The sequence below is a fragment of the Paramisgurnus dabryanus genome, chromosome 15 (assembly GCF_030506205.2).
Source record: "Paramisgurnus dabryanus chromosome 15, PD_genome_1.1, whole genome shotgun sequence".
Classification (NCBI taxonomy): Eukaryota; Metazoa; Chordata; class Actinopteri; order Cypriniformes; family Cobitidae; genus Paramisgurnus; species Paramisgurnus dabryanus.
In genome coordinates, this window is record NC_133351.1 from 1768363 (window position 1) to 1784556 (window position 16194).

General features: G+C 35.2%; 1 protein-coding gene across 2 annotated transcripts in view; it reads left to right on the plus strand.

Moving 5' to 3' along the window:
• Window positions 1–1454: 1454 nt before the first annotated feature.
• map3k13 (mitogen-activated protein kinase kinase kinase 13) overlaps window positions 1455–16194 on the plus strand; it is a 44851-nt gene continuing 30111 nt past the window's right edge. For both annotated transcript variants that reach the window (XM_065252364.1, XM_065252367.1), the window contains exons 1-2: window positions 1455–1534; window positions 13554–13626. The gene's annotated coding sequence lies outside the window, so the exon portion shown is untranslated. The remainder of the gene's footprint in view (window positions 1535–13553; window positions 13627–16194) is intronic.

A 16194-nucleotide genomic window follows, 5' to 3' on the forward strand; every position in this document is an offset into this window, starting at 1 on the left:
ATATTCTACTAACATATCTAACACATTTGATGCTATCACGGAGGTAATAGAGACAAATCATTCCTGTCATTAAAGACGTACAGTAAGATTGCAGCATTTGCATGTTTCAAAGTGTGCTGCTGGGACAGTTTCGCCTCTCGTCTTCTCGAGCGCTGATTTGTCCACGCGAGTGTGGCGAGCTCGCGGCAGTATCGGTACCACGCCCTCGTGTTGTGTTGGAGCCTTGGAGCTCACGTGCACACTGCTTTCACTTAAAGGGACATTTCACCCAAAAATAAAAATGTTGTCATCATTTACTCGCTCTCATGTGGTTATAAACCTGTATAAACTTCTTTGTTCTAATGAACACGAAGGAAGATGTTTGTAACCAAACCGTTCGTGAACCCCATTCACTTCCATAGTATAATTTTATCCTAAATGGAAGTGAATATTGCTTTTTGTTATAACATTGTATGCTACATCTGTTATTTGACCTTTATTGTTTAAAACTATTTAGTTACTGTTTCTCTGTTAGCTTTTATGTTATTTTTGGCATTTCTTATTTGTTTTCATTGTATCTTTCTACTGTTATTGGTTTATTTGCAGATCTTTTGACATTACATTTATTTTGCTGTTATCTAAAATTATTCTTGTAAGCATCGCTTAAACTTTTTTTGGATTTGTTTGATTCTGTGTTTTTTTAATTATACATTTTACAGTATATAAATATATTTTGGTTGAGTATTTTTCTGGGGCTTCTGAATAAATTGTGGGCGGGTTCTGGAGAAAGTGTAGTAATTTTGTGTCTTTTCTAGCTGATGTCTAGAGATTCTGGCTTTGATAGTATAATTCCCATGCTGGTTTAGCTGCTGGTCACCAGCATACCAGCACTAAAACACAACATATGCTGGTCTTGCTGGTATGACCACCATGGGATGCTGGCACTGGTATGCTGATGACCATGCTGATGGTCACCAGCAAACCAGCACCAAAACACAACATATGCTGGTCTTCATGATATGCTGGTTCGTCCAGCAGGGTATTTATTTATTTTGTACGGTTATTCTTTAAATTAATACATGTATATTAACTTTGTTATTGTGCATTGCTTATTCTTATTATTTTCCTAGCTTGTATTTATTGTATATTCTTTTATATTTTGTTGCCTTTGTAATTTATAGTTTTATGCCCTTCTGCCTCGAGAGGAATGTAAAAATGAGAGTTTTATTGTACCAAGGTAGGCTACAGAGGACAATAAAATATTGTATCTTAAAATGAACCTGCAATGTAAATAAATTGAAAAGACAGAGAGGGTGTATCTAAATCACGGAAGATATTAATTTAAATGCGTTTGAAATTATGCAAGTTCACATTTGAGGACGAACCTGAAGTTGTGAATGAAAACGAAAACGAGCTCTGTTCTATTTATATCCGATGCTGGTGCAGGTGCACAGGTCAGAAAATGCGGAAGTGACGTCAGTGCTCACAAGACACGAATTAAAGCATCGGGATTAGAGACGCTGACAGTTCGCCGGAGACCAGCGCGTCTTACACGGTAGGATTTATATTATTCTCCTTCTCATAATGGCATTTTTGTTTTGTAATCGGTCAAAATAAACACCGATGACATTAAGAATGACACGTTTTGCTCGTTGTATTGGATCGGCTATGTGTTGTTATCAGAGATGTGCTGAGGTGAATCGCCGTGGTGCTGAGGTGATGTAGTAAATCCTCACATAATGTATTGTACACACAGACATATTCGTGTTTTTAATGTGATTAAAAAATCAATATTGTGTTTTTTTTACAGCTCATATAAGTACAGAAAGATAGATGTGTTTTTTGTTGCATTACCTCGCGGTTTTCTGCTACTGTTTTATTCCCTGACAGAGCTATTGCAATATTTATATTGTTTTAGGCTGTTTATAGATCATTTGGAGCTGTAACGTCTCAATAGGCCATTGAATACACAGGCCCATAGTTAAGATGCAGCCCGTTTGTTTCTCTGCCAAGAATGTGACTGACTGTCCCAGCAGTGTCGATGGTGCTGGAGGTCCAGATGCACCGGCTGGAACAAAGCGCAAATTACACATCTAAAACACATCACCATATCATTCTTATGTGATAGATTGGTTCTTATTGTGAGGTTTTTGGACAGAACTTGCGAATCCCCTCGTTTTATTTTTGTATATTTGAGATTTTTGTATATCTCTACCAGAAGGAAATATTATATTGTAAAATAATGTTTTGAAATTGGTGGGAGTGCAAAACAGAGGAAAAAGTAAATGGTATTAATCTCTTTGCTATTGTTTAATAGTTTTGTAAAAATAACATTGCTATTTAAACTAAACGTGTAAATTGGTTGTGCTACATTGCTATAAATGCTTTCATCAGATGCAGGCGCGTTGTCATGGTTATGCATCTGGGCGGAACTTAACTGCCAGTCTGTGTTTGTTTAAAGGTCTGGCTAGTGGCTAAACTTAACTCTAGAACAAATACCTCGTCGAAAATAACTAATGTTTTGGTTTCCTAAAGATGAGAGGAGACGACGATCATGGATCCCTGCTATGTGATGGAAGTATTTGCAGCCAATTTGTAGTTATGTTTGTATATTTTACTTTATATAGACCCCTTAAAAGTTTGTAAACATTGCAACGTCTCCGGGTGGGCGGGGCTTAGCCTGAGGCAAAAAGAGCTGCAGACGCAGTGTTGTGACTGGGTATCGATTCAGATGTTCCAGATCGATTCGATTCACCAGCTATCAAGTCGATCCATTCTCAATTCGATTCCGATCCTCGGCCCGATTTTTATACTCAATTTTCGATTCAACTCAATGAATATAGATTATATAGAATATTATAATATATCAGAATTAAGACTGAATGAATGAATGAATGACAGGGTCGCCTCTCGCTGCTTGGTAACATCGGGCAAAGATAAAAGGAGGTTGACATCTAGTGGAGAAGACTAGTAATTAGATTAACGTTAATCTTACGTTCAATGTTTGCGGAAATAAATATGGGGAAAAAATCTATTTGTGGGCCTTAAGAATCGATTTTGAATTTGACCACGTAAAAAAAATGATTCATCGAAACATCTTTTTTTTTGCCCAGCCCTAGTTGACAAGCGTAAGCTCGCACGTTTTAGGAGGGATTGATTAAACATGGATGCCGAAGAAGGTTTGGAACTGTCCGAATATGTACAGTCACTGATTCTGCGGGACAGTGACAGCTATTTTTGTAAATGAACTCTCGCGATTTTAACCAGGTTTTGGATATTTTACTAGACAACATATTATGGATTACTTTCGGATGGTTTGGGGAATTTTGTCAAGGCTTATTGTCTAATGTAACCTATCGCTGTCATAAAAGTACTTGGGGACAGATATTGTGGAATTGGAATAAGATGAGTGTGGAAAAAGAAATTTTATTTTTGAATGAACTGTCCCTTTAAGCATATACAGTGGGTTTTTTAAAGGGTTTTTTTTAGGCATTTTTCCTTTAATTCGGCAGACAGTATTTTAAGGAGAGGACAGGAAAGTACAGGGTGGAGAACGTGACCTGAAATGGACGCTGAGCTGGAACTGCCCACTACACCAGCGGCTTGATGTGTGCTTGTATTTGACTAAAGCATATTTCTGTCTAAATGTTCACGTGTGGCAGTAATAATAAGCTGGCTGTCTGTCTGCCATTCATTTTCAATCTGCTGAGAGTGAGATGGGTGCAGTTACAGGTCACTAGCTCCAGTCTAGCAAATTTGGGTGATCCCTCATTCTCCTCTGCACCTCTAATTAATCCAGTCGCATCTCACACTTGAATGCTGTGTTGTTTTTGTTTTAGGTAAAGTGAAAGGTCAATGGTGTGCTCTCATCGCTTGTAGGTATGGAAATTCTGCATGCACAGTTTATCTAATTTCAGACCAATTTGCATTGAAGTAAACTGTGCATGCAGAATAATTTTCTGTGAGCTGGCAGAAGTGGTTAGTAACATCTGGCTTCATGATCAATACAGCAAAACTTAGTAAAACAGTTCTTATCTTCTCCAAATTTACATGTATGCATTTGGCAGACACTTTTATCCAAATCGACTTACAGGGCATTAAAAGGTATACTATTTTATCAGTACATGTGTTCCCTGGATTTGACCCACAACCTTTTGCGCTGCTGACGCAATGCTCTACCACTGAACTGTACAGGTAGACTGAATTCATGTTTCTTTATCGCTGTGACCTATAAATACAGTAGTGTATCTGTACAAATGTATCTACCATAACCATATTATAATTAATATAATAGCATGTCAATTGCATGGTACACACCCTAGAAACAGAAAAAGCAAGAGATGCTTGTGTCCCTCCTGTAAATCGGTATCTGATGTCTTATATAATCTGCCTACTGAATCATATATAAATGGGACATTTAGGAGGGATTCTCTGGACTAACATCTGAAATCTTCAGGGTTGTAGACCAGCCTGTATTTATTTGTGCTTTACATATGAAAAGAAACAAAATTCCTCATTTTATTTCTGCTTTGGTCTTGAATATTTCTGCTATATACTGTAGTGGTTGGTTTAACGAAACGATCTTACTAAGTAATATATATTATATATAATATATATATTTATATATTACAGTATATATCAGAAAGTCTGGTTGTCAAGGAAACTCGTTTATCATAATGTGTCCCTTCCAGATGTGACATCACAAAGGGCATGGGTGGGGGCGGAAGGGGGAATATTGTTTATGTAATTGACATGTGGGAAAAAATCCTGTAATCCTTCATTTTCATAAGCTGAGAGCATAAGATGTCATGTTTATTTAACCCTCACTGGTATCATGTTTTCTGACTCAAAGTTGTAATATATATATGCGCATGGTGTGTTTAACTGGTCTGATCTGCCACATTCTTACTTGTGCTACTTCACTTTTATATTTATTTGGTGTGATTTAATGTTTAAGCATTAAAAACATCTGAAGAGTTTACAAGCAAAATCCATTTCAAAATGATATATTCTCTCCAGCAGAAAATAAGTTTAGAGAAACAGCTAGTTGATGCAGTGCATTACATATATTTAAACGTCACAATTTCCAAAAAAGTGGTCATTTCAGCATATAACATGCTGTGTTGATCCACAGTCAAAGTAACACACTTAGGGCCCTATTTTAACGATCTAAGCGCATTGTCTAAAGCGCACAGCGCAACGTCTAAATGGGCAAGTCCGAATCCACTTTTGCTAATTTAATGATGGGAAAAATGGTTTGTGTGCCGAACGCATGGTCGAAATGGTTGGACCTATTTTTTTAATGAGTAATGAATTTTGGGCGTAACGTGCAATAAACCAATGAGAGTCTCAGCTCTCATACCCTTTAAAAGCCAGTTGCACTGGCTAATCCCTATTTAGATGACGGACTTTATAAACTGAAAAACTAAGTGGAGGAAGAAGATCCCCAGTTTAAGATTAATGTTAAATAATTGTGTTGTTTTTCACTTGTATTGAAATTGTTATTTTTTTATTAAAACCTTTAAAACCCGTTTTCTTTTAGTCATGGAAGTAAAAAAGCAGGCTTTTAATTACTTTAAATGTATGGCTATCCAATATCATCAAAAAAATTATTTACAAGTATGTATGAAAAGGTTTGTACTCTAAAAATACTTCATTCGTAACAAACAGGAGATAAAGAATTTACAAACGGCTCTCTGCACGTTTCAGCACTTGGACAGCGTCATGAGTTTTTTTTTAAGCATTACTTAAAAATGTTTCTCATCTCACCATATCCACAGGTACAGAGTCATCATATACAATAAATTCGCGAGGTTGCATTTAAAAAACAAACATTTAAAAATAGATGCATTTGTTTAAAGCAAAGCATTTATTTACTTACCAGGCTACAGGTGAAGCAGCTCTTTACGCCTTCTAACATCTCATAATTAGTCCTCATTTATGTCTAAGAGACTCAATAATAATCTTTTACATTCAATCCTTTAATCTTTCATATTTAAAAGCATTTTTGTGCTGCTGCGCATTTATGTATGATAAGCAAACCCGCGTTGTCGTCCCGTTTATAGGCGCATATTACTAATGCGCTCTTAAAATAACAAAAAACATATTGCACCATTGACTTTAGACCAGGTTTAAGTTGGTCAATGGCGTAGTCCATTTTAGTTGCCTCAAAATAGCAACGGGCCAACAATGTGCCTGAACACACCTCGTTTTCAGACCAGAACGCCCATGGGTGCAAAAGGGGGCGCAAATGTTTTTGCTATTTAAACAACGTGGCGCTAAACGTGAAAATGATAATTGCGCAGGGTGGAAACTAGCAAAAGACACTTGCGTCTCGCATTGCGCTGCATTTCGCCGGGTTTCAGATAGAGCCCTTAACCTTTAAAGGAACATTATGTAAGAAATGTATATCAATTAATCCTAAAATGGCCCCTATATGTCACTAGACATTAAGAAACCATTTTCATTTCAAATACTTATATCACTGACAGTGGTCTGGCCAGGATATTGTCATTTAAAAAGTGGAGTTGCAGCCCTCAACTGATGTTTATGTTGTCATTTTGTGTATTGGCCACAGTTGTGTGATTGCAGTACCAGTTTTAGCCACAAGTTTTGTGATTGCAATACTAGTTTTGACCACAATCCTACATACTGTTTCTTTAAAGAGCATTAAAATCTTAATAAATGTTTTGTGACTCTTAGTCCTTATCTTTTAGCTTCGATTAATCTTATTATCTATGTGCTGCTGTACTCATGTTCACCCTTTTTCTTTTATCACCCTCTCACTTTCTCCATCTTCTCCCTCTTTTTCTTCCAGCTCTCCTCTATTTTTCATCTATTTTTGCTCCTTTATAGACGGTTTCAGCAGTAACAACATAAACAAGTGGCTTTCATGGTCAACACGTAACTTCCGGTAAACACCACTAAGAAAAAATGACAACAAAGTACTTTTATTTATATAACAAGCAAAATAAACAACACGAAGTTTACCAAAAGATCAGCAAAGAGCAAAAATCCCAAATTAACATCGGTAACTTTACTGCATTTCCACGAGATGGAAACAGCTGCGGTAGGCGAAGGGTTTCATTTGGTATGGTAGGTACTCGGTATGATTTTATTTAGATGGATTCATATTTATTTTGATGCAACATTGTGTTGCTTATGTAGTTTGTGTAACCTTGAATTAATTAGCGTAACAATATTAATGTTTTCAAAATTACAAGCAAACTACTACTACATCTAATGTTACACAAATGAAAATGTGCTGTATCTAATTGCGATTTTAAACCGTTGTTTTTATTGGTTATTTTGGTAATGTTATTCACTTTGTACTGCAAAGTTTTCTTATTGTTGAATGAGATGTGAATGGGCTTCTGGTTTGTGCCTGTTCATGTATTTTGGAGGAGACGTGGCTTAGGAAGTCATTTTAAACTGAGAGTGGGATCGGGATTTCCGTGCTAGCAGGCTAAAGTTAGCATTTTTCAAAATCAGATACCCTGTCTTTAAATACAGTAAATATATTAGATGTTAATCAACAAAATATAATGACCAAATATAAAAAGCATTAAAATAAGTGTTAAATGTATCGCCCAGCACCCGTTGTGTAGAGCCCTTGTTTGTTGAAATGCAGAACGTTTTGTGATTTTATTCTGTGAGGGTCTTATTATCATTCAGATGGTAGACTAGAGAATTAGGTTAAGCCCTGAGATTGGGGGTTTATATTAAGCTTGGCTTAAGGGTATTTATGTTATGGAAAGGGTACAGCGTTTGTATGAAGTTTGTTATTTTTGTAACACTAGCAGGACTTGAATTGAAATCTGTTCATCTGAGCAGCCCAACTGTGAACATCTTTGACTGTGACCGAGTTATTTTTGCAGTTCTGTTTAGTGACACTAGCAGTGCAGAAATGACACGCTTCACCTTTTATTATAGGGTTGAGTTTGGATGATTTAGGGAGGAGTCTGACCTGTTTGTGAAGTGCAGAATTGTCATTTGTACAGCATGCTTGGAATGTTTTTTATTTTTTTGCATGTGTTTTATGCAAGTGAGTATAGTGTCTTAATCAAACAGCATTATGACTGTGTGCACGTCTCCTCAATGTGAGCTAACTTGATTTGACTTTGACTCTGTTGTGTGTTAGTGTATCATACATTCTTCTGTCTGTATGGCCTTCCAGATTTGTGAGCTACTATAATTACTAGCGCCTGCAGCGTCTCATGGGGAGCACATTAACACACACGAGTGAAGAAATAAAAGTGCACGTTCTCTCCTTTTCTCCTCTTATGTCTTTTATTTTCCTTATCTCTCCTCTCCTGGGATAAATGGATATGCGCAGGGCTCTCTGTGTTTTTGCTTGTACAGTAGTTAATTTCAGATAGTATTCTTTTTTATTTGTTTATTTATTTATAGTTATATGACTGTATTTGTTTGATCGTGATGTACATTATAAAATATTCACATGAGCAGCACACCATCTCTGATTCAAACTTCAATTTAAAATCAAGCTATTTCAGTTTTATAGATGTTTTTTATTTTTTGCGTGGAAGTCTCTATGGCTGTTTTACTAAGAATGTCTTGTGATAAATATTGCTGTTTTGTGATTTAGTTTACATGACTAAATAGGGCTGGGTATTGATTCAGATGTTCCAGATCGATTCGATTTCGATTCACAAGCTATCCAATCGATTCTCCTTTCGATTCCGATTCTCTGATCGATATTTATTCTCGATTCGTATCAATGAATTTAGATTTAATACAAATACTATACTTATAAAAAAGAACAGTGATTATAAGTTTACAAGTGTGTAATTAATAAAAAAATTAAGAGCCACAAACCTGTATATTAAACTCTTTTATTTTAGGTACACTTGGATACATTAAAACAGAACCCATCTCTAATTTTCAAATGCATACAATTATGTTAAATATAATACAATTTTGATGCAAGCTGAAAAATGTATGCTGAGAAAAAGTCAGAACAGTCGCATTCCTTGATCAAACAGGATCAGGTTTTTTCATTTTTTTAAAATTGACATTGCGAATTGAAAATACAGCCAATGGAAACACGTCAATTTTGCAAAAAAAAAAAACATATATCGCAAATAAGTTTTTACGCTTCCATGAGGTGGTTTTTCAGGTAATTTGGAAAAAGGGTATTTTGCAAGACTACGATGGAAACATCATCAGTTTACCTGAAATATGTAAATCACAATCATTATTTGAAGATGACGCATTATGTACTAAAACCTCCCAGAAACATCTCATATGTTGCCCCTCTCAAGTATAAGTGGTTTTTCATGGCATTAATGTTTCGATAATACTTCTATGTCTTCTTGAATTAAAATAATAGCTTTAAATGGCCAACATCCGTTGACGTGATGTTTGGAATGACTTATCGCGAATGGAAAAACTATGTTTAAGTTGCGCATTATCGATTAGCAGAAATGCCGCCATTCCACAAAAGGTTTTTATTGACATTTAGTAAATAAAGGTTTTGCGCAAATCTGTAATGGAAACGCAGCTAGTGACTTGATGATTTTCTTGCTGATATTAAGTGCCGATTTTGCTCTGTTCAGCTCACTGGGTGGAAACACGCTGCTTAATGCGCAAATGTTTCATGCGCTATTCCAGCTATGTGCATAAGTTTAATACGCAACTTTGGATGGAATCATAGCTACTGAAAGGTCAACTAGACATAGTTTGTCTGACAATCTCAGAATGCTTAATTATTGTCCAATTAATTGACCTGGCTGGTGTGTATCGGACACGTGTCATTTCAACAGTGACAAATGATTTTGTGGTGTCAGAGAGAGGTGCTGTTTACTGGAACAGGTTAAATGAATTCTCGTCCTCAGAGTTCCAGCGTGGAATCTCTCTTATTCATGTTGGGGACACAAGAGCTGTCAGTGTGTGTGTTTCAATGCTTCTGAAATATTCATGAGTACGTAACAGAGCTGATCCGCTTCTGGATAACTTACAGTCCAAAGACACTCGTGGATGTATATTTCACCTTCTCAACATTACTGAACGACCTCTAGATTATGAAAAATCATGCCTTTTGCTTTAGACATGTTTTTAGCTTTTAGCTATATTTCAAAGTGCATTGTGTAACTTTTAGAAGGATCTTTTGACAGAAATGCAATATAAGATACGTAAATATATTATCAGTGGTGTATAAAGACCTTACATAATGAACTTTATTGTTTTTATTAACTTAGAATGAGCCGTTTTATCTACATACACAACGGGTCCCCTTACATGGAAGTCGCCGTCATGTTTCTACAGTAGCTCTAAACGGACAAACTGCTCTATAGAGCGTGTTTCGCCCGTACGTACATTGTTTTAGACAACAACATGTTTGTGTTGTGGTGGCTACCATATGCGTTTTGAAATTGAGGGGTGAGGTGTTTGTTGCGATTCGCAATTTTATCACTAGATTGCTAAAATGTACATAATATATCACCTTTAATCTTTTTTTTTTTATCAGGGAAGCCGACTAAATATAATATAAGGAAATATCTTTATTAGAACATGTAATATATTTTTTTTTAAATCACACACAGGCACTAAAGATTTTATAACAAAATTGTGTATAGCTTTTCCAAAAAAAAAGATGGAAAATAGTTTGTAGCACACAGTAATGTACGCATGATGGTTCTCTGCATTAGGACACAGCTGAGAAGAGTTGAAGTTGAAGAGTTGTGATTGAAGTGTTACTGTATATACAGTACAAACATCTCACCAAACCATTTTCTCAGATAATGTCTAGTGTTTTTTATACTGACACTACTGTCTCACTATGTATTTTGCTAAATATGCAATGCATTTCCACGAACTTTGGAATGTTAAACAGGACTGGCTTGCTAAACAAACCTGGTTGACAAACTTGTCAGTACTGTGTGGTTAGACCATGTTCAACAACATACATGGCTAGTTTAGTTTTAGCAGAAATATCATTGATTTAACTTAATAAAATAAAACATAACCATTTGAATGCTCTTGATCTAGTTAGTTTAAACAATAAAATGTTGAGGGTTTGCTTAACATTGTGGTTTAAGTTTGAGGAAGTACTTTTTGAATTATCATCTACAATAACCCATGAAAATGTGTCTGTCTTTGTTTTTGTATTTTTGTAATTTTGGCCTGTTTTTCATCTAAATGATTCCGTTATGTTCAGTAAAGATGCAATAACATTTTCTTTAAAAAAGTTCAAATAGGCAAGTAAATGTTAAAATAATAGGTTTGAAGTTGGCCTGTGATATAGTTTGTTTATATCTGTGTGTTAGCCAAAAATATTCAAAAGCAGTGCATCTCTACCATGGTAAATATTTGTGATGACATTCATGAAAATTGTGAAGTTGCAGGTGGCTTAAAGAAACTTTGAAATTTTGGTTTTTGGTTTACTGTTGATCTGTCGTGTTTTTTGCATGAGTGTTACAAAATGTAATTTAATTTGCTTCACAAAAACAATTAATTTGCTTCCACCAGCATCATTAGCACATCCATGGAATAAGTCATGCATGCATTTATAAACTAATTAAAATGTTTATGATTAATTTATGAACAGGAACTGCTGTTACCTAGGTAATAAACACCACACTACACTGAAAAAAATTATTCATTCAATTTACTCAATTTTTTTTAAGGTAAGTGGTTGCAATCAATTTATTTAAGCTACATTTATACAATTTTTTTTTTATTTTATTTTACTTAACTAATCTTTTTTGTTTAAATGTAGCTTAAATAAATTGATTGCAACCAGAAAAATTTAGTAAATTGAATGGATTTTTTTTCAGTGTATAAAAACAGCCTTTATGTTATCAGCATTTGTATTTCGGATGAAATGCCGATACTAAATGTCTTTGACTCATGTCATTAAATAGCCATGGTTTTTGTCCAATTCACCTTTTCACAGTGGCAGATGTGATTGACAGCAGGTGAGATGCTGTATTACATCCTCTGATCCATCTGTTGTTTATTTTTAATTAAATGAATTGTTTTATTATCTTTAATTTACAATTCCTGTGTTAACACTTGAGAGTGGCTTCAGTCATCTGTGAAGCGCCTTTTTTGGGGATGGTTAGTTACGCATTAATTGGGCAGGATAGGGTGTAAATGAGCAGGGTCTTTGTCCCCATGTGGGGTGTGTGAGGAGCCCTTAGGGTGTGTCTGCGGGGGGCGGGGGCACATTTGGCACATGGCACATCCCCCTCTTTCATGATCCCACACATACACCAGAGGTTTGACATTTAATGATCCAGACATGAGCATCTGTTCATTAGCTATAATCCTTTCACTGGACCTGCACCGCTACACAATGTGTTGTGAGAAACAGATAATATTCATCCTTTATTCCCATTCAGTTTAACACCTGAACTAGGGCTGCACGATTAATCGTATTTTTATCATGATAACGATATGTGCGCCCCACGATTAGTTAAAGACAATCGTCGCGATTAATCAGTAAAGACCAAGCACAAAGCAGATGGTCTAGAATCAAGCAATGTGTTTGCTTGATATGGGTGGAGTCAGAGTATACGGAGTGGATAAGGAGTATAAGGAGTTATTTTTGCTATTTCTGCTGATTTCTTTTGCAAAATCTATGCAGAATTTTGCGGAATGATTTTAAATGTTTTAAAAAGAGAATGGGAGCTGTGAATATTACAAAACAATAAAATATTTTATAATATATAACATATATATAGCCTAATATTATATACATGGCTGTAAAGTGTAATAAAAATACTGAAGTGAATAGAAGTTCTTCACTTAGAGAATTATCGTGATTTTTAATCGTGATCAAAAGTTTGAACAAAACAATCGTGATCATCATTTTTTCTGGAATCGTGCAGCCCTAACCTGAACCCTTTTTTACAGGCCAGTCAGTGTGAACAATAGATACGGTTTATTCCAGTACTGACCTATCGTAATGGTATAAATTGTCTTTAATCTGAAATTGCCTAGATAGTGTGCAGTTTTAATTTTCAAATAACTTTAAATACATTTATTTGTATTTAGGTTTTGAATATTTAGTAGAAATGAAATTGGGTGCATTTTTTTGTCTTTTAGCCATTATGTGTGCCTTTTTAAGATTTTCTCCCACTTTCATGTTTTCACTGTTGACTTCTTGGAAGAGGGATAATACTCCCTGAATTTTTTAAAAGGGTCAAGGTAACAGAAGATTTTTCACGCGTTACCCTGTTAATAATTGACTAACAGTCTGGAATGGAGCATTCGGGCAGCAGCTGATGTTCTTGTGTTTGAGAAATCCAATGTGTCGCTTTGTCTTCATCTCAGATTTTTTTCATTCTTGTCACTGTGGTATTCGTGGTATTTCTGTTTTGTTCCAGCAGTCTCCTCTAACCATTAACTCATACTGTATGTAAGGCTGGGATTCCCCAGCTTACAAGTAAACAGGCCCAACCTGGTATGCACCTTGAGCTCAGTTAACACTTTAAAACCCTTGCACACATACAGAGGCTCAACTTTTCTTTTTCCTTCGGAAAGTACGATCTGAGAGTTTGATTACTGGCCTCATGATCTCTGAACTTTGCCCTTTTTGTATTTCTTTACAGGTTGAGGTGAAGTGCCAGATAAATTGCAGTGGCATTAGAGGCGTATTGGATATGAGCATAAACGTTGCTGAAGGTAAACAATGGAATTGTTTTGCTTTTTTAGTTTAAGTTTTGGTCTCTTTTCTGTCGTCCGTGTTTTGTGTATAAAATAGAATTTGAGGTTTTGTCTAAACTAAATGAACTAAATTGAACAAGCAGCAAAACACTTGTTTCTGTATATTCTAGTATGCACCTGTCTTACCCAATTCAGGAAATGTACTTGTTTTTAAACTGTATGGGTCAATGACGAAACAAAATTATTTTAAAAATTGATGTAATGTATGTTTTTGAGCCAGGAAGGAACAATGTGTTTAAAAAGTTTTGTTTATTTAACATTGCACTACATTTTTAATGATTTTTCACAATATTTTTATATCCCCTTTGATAAATGTCTGGAGGTACAACCAATCATTGTCAAATTACCAATAATCATTATTATTTAGCGTAACGTTTTCATTTTTAGGGGCATTCATAATAGTTGCATCCTTTGACTTTCTGGTTGCACCACCTGACATCTACAATTAATTGACATTTGAACAGACTTTTACTTGAATGCTGGGGATGAGGTTTTGCCTGTGATATCAAATTCATGTACATTTTAAAGTAAAATGTGTTTTATAAAATATTTTTTTTCTACATTAGTTGTACCACCTGACAAAGAAAGTGCACCCACTACCCATTACATTAAAGTAGCTTTTTTGGTATTTGAGAGAAATCTACAAACTTTTTATTCAACCGTTAAAAGAACCAGGTGTTCACTAGATAATGTTTTATCATGTTTACTGTTAATAATTTGCGGTTGTTTTATTGACATTTGAAAACATCTAAATTGTTGGACAAAAGTTTTTCAATTATCCTAACATCCCTACTAATGATATTTGTAGAATTTGTTTATAGGAAAGATTTTGAACATAAAATAATGGCAAAGTATATTATTTTGAGTTTTTAGTAACTTAAACATTATTTTACCAATTTGTATGGACTGTTGCCCCACCTGACATTTTACAAGTTTGAGATACCAAAACAAAATTTAGTATTTTTATTAAAAATGTCTTGTCATTGACCCATATGGTTTTAAATGCTGTTGACCTGATTTTGTGTTTGCTCTGCATTTTGTTGTTTTTTCCACCCAGCATGCTATGCTGAACTACATACTGTGGTAAATGAAAAGAGTCTTTAGCAAGTGGAAGTTTCTGTTGTTCTGCTATTTCTTTGTTGTGGTTAAGTGCAAAGTAGATGAAGTATTCACTTTCATGAGAACCTAGGGCGTAGGGTACTTGACCAGTGTTGGGAATTTTTTTTACAATAAAACTTTCCAAAGTCTATCACTATATGCACTATATAAAATTAACAACCACTTAATATTACTGTACTTTACATACGTCTGTATTTGTTTAATTTTTGGAGTAATGAAATGGTTTGTTGTGATTTGAATAGAATATGAACAAATGGCTTGCGCATTAAACTGTTTGGAGTGATGTGGCAGCTATAATTTAACTCCTGCGAAATGTTATGCATGAAACCTGCCGCTCAAAGTTCAGACTATTGCAGGTTTAATCCTGCTTTAAGTTCACTGCTGGCCTTGAAGCACATGGGATAAAAGATCATTACTATGACCTAGTTAATGTCAATCTTTGCAATGACAAGTCTAGCATGTGCATACATTTGTCACTTTCACTCTGTTATCTTTCACTGTTATTTTTTTCTTTTTTATTAGACTACTAATTCAATATCTTTACACTAGATATAAATATATGTTAAATTGCCTTTTTAAATAGTTGCATTATTAAATGCATTGAATTAGGAAATTGGTTCTGTAACATACTACAAAACAAAGCTTAGTTTGATGATGTGAAATAGTAATATTGATATTTTTCACTTGGGAAAAGTGAAACTGAAAGTGCAGAATGAAGCATCTATTTACATTTTATAGCTATGGTCCAAGGTGGTGTGAGAGTGAAGGCGGGACTGATTCGCATTTTCATACATTTATATATACTAAATGAGGCAAGGGTGTAGAGTTACATATAAGCTGTTTTAAAGCATAAAAAAAAACTGAAAAAACCTTGTACATATGCATCTATGATGCTCAAAGATGAGTTTTAAGTGATAAAATGATAAACTACAGTTGGACTTTAAAGGTGCCATAGAATGTAAAACTGTATTTATGGTAGGGCTGCAACGATTTGTTGTCGACAAAAATCGATAATAGAAATAGTCGACAATGAATATCATTATCGATTTGTCGCCAGACATGTTTTTTCCGACCAAGTGAGGCATCTCTCTTCATTACAATCTCTGCCGAGAGTCGCATATGGGTGTTAGCTTCTCTGCTGAGCGATAACATACAGAAATGGCGGAGTCCATCGCAGCAGCTGCGTTTACTGCGTTTTTTAAAGCATTTTAGCCTGGATACGACGAATAAAAAGATTACCTGCATGGTTTGCAAAGCAGTCCTTGCGTATCACGGCAGCACCTCGGTGATGCACGAACATTTAAAGAGAAAGCACGTCGGACAGTTGAATGAAACTGAGTTTGACTCGCCTCGGTAAGATTTAAATAACATGGAAGCCAATACACTTTGTTTTGGATGTACATTGTA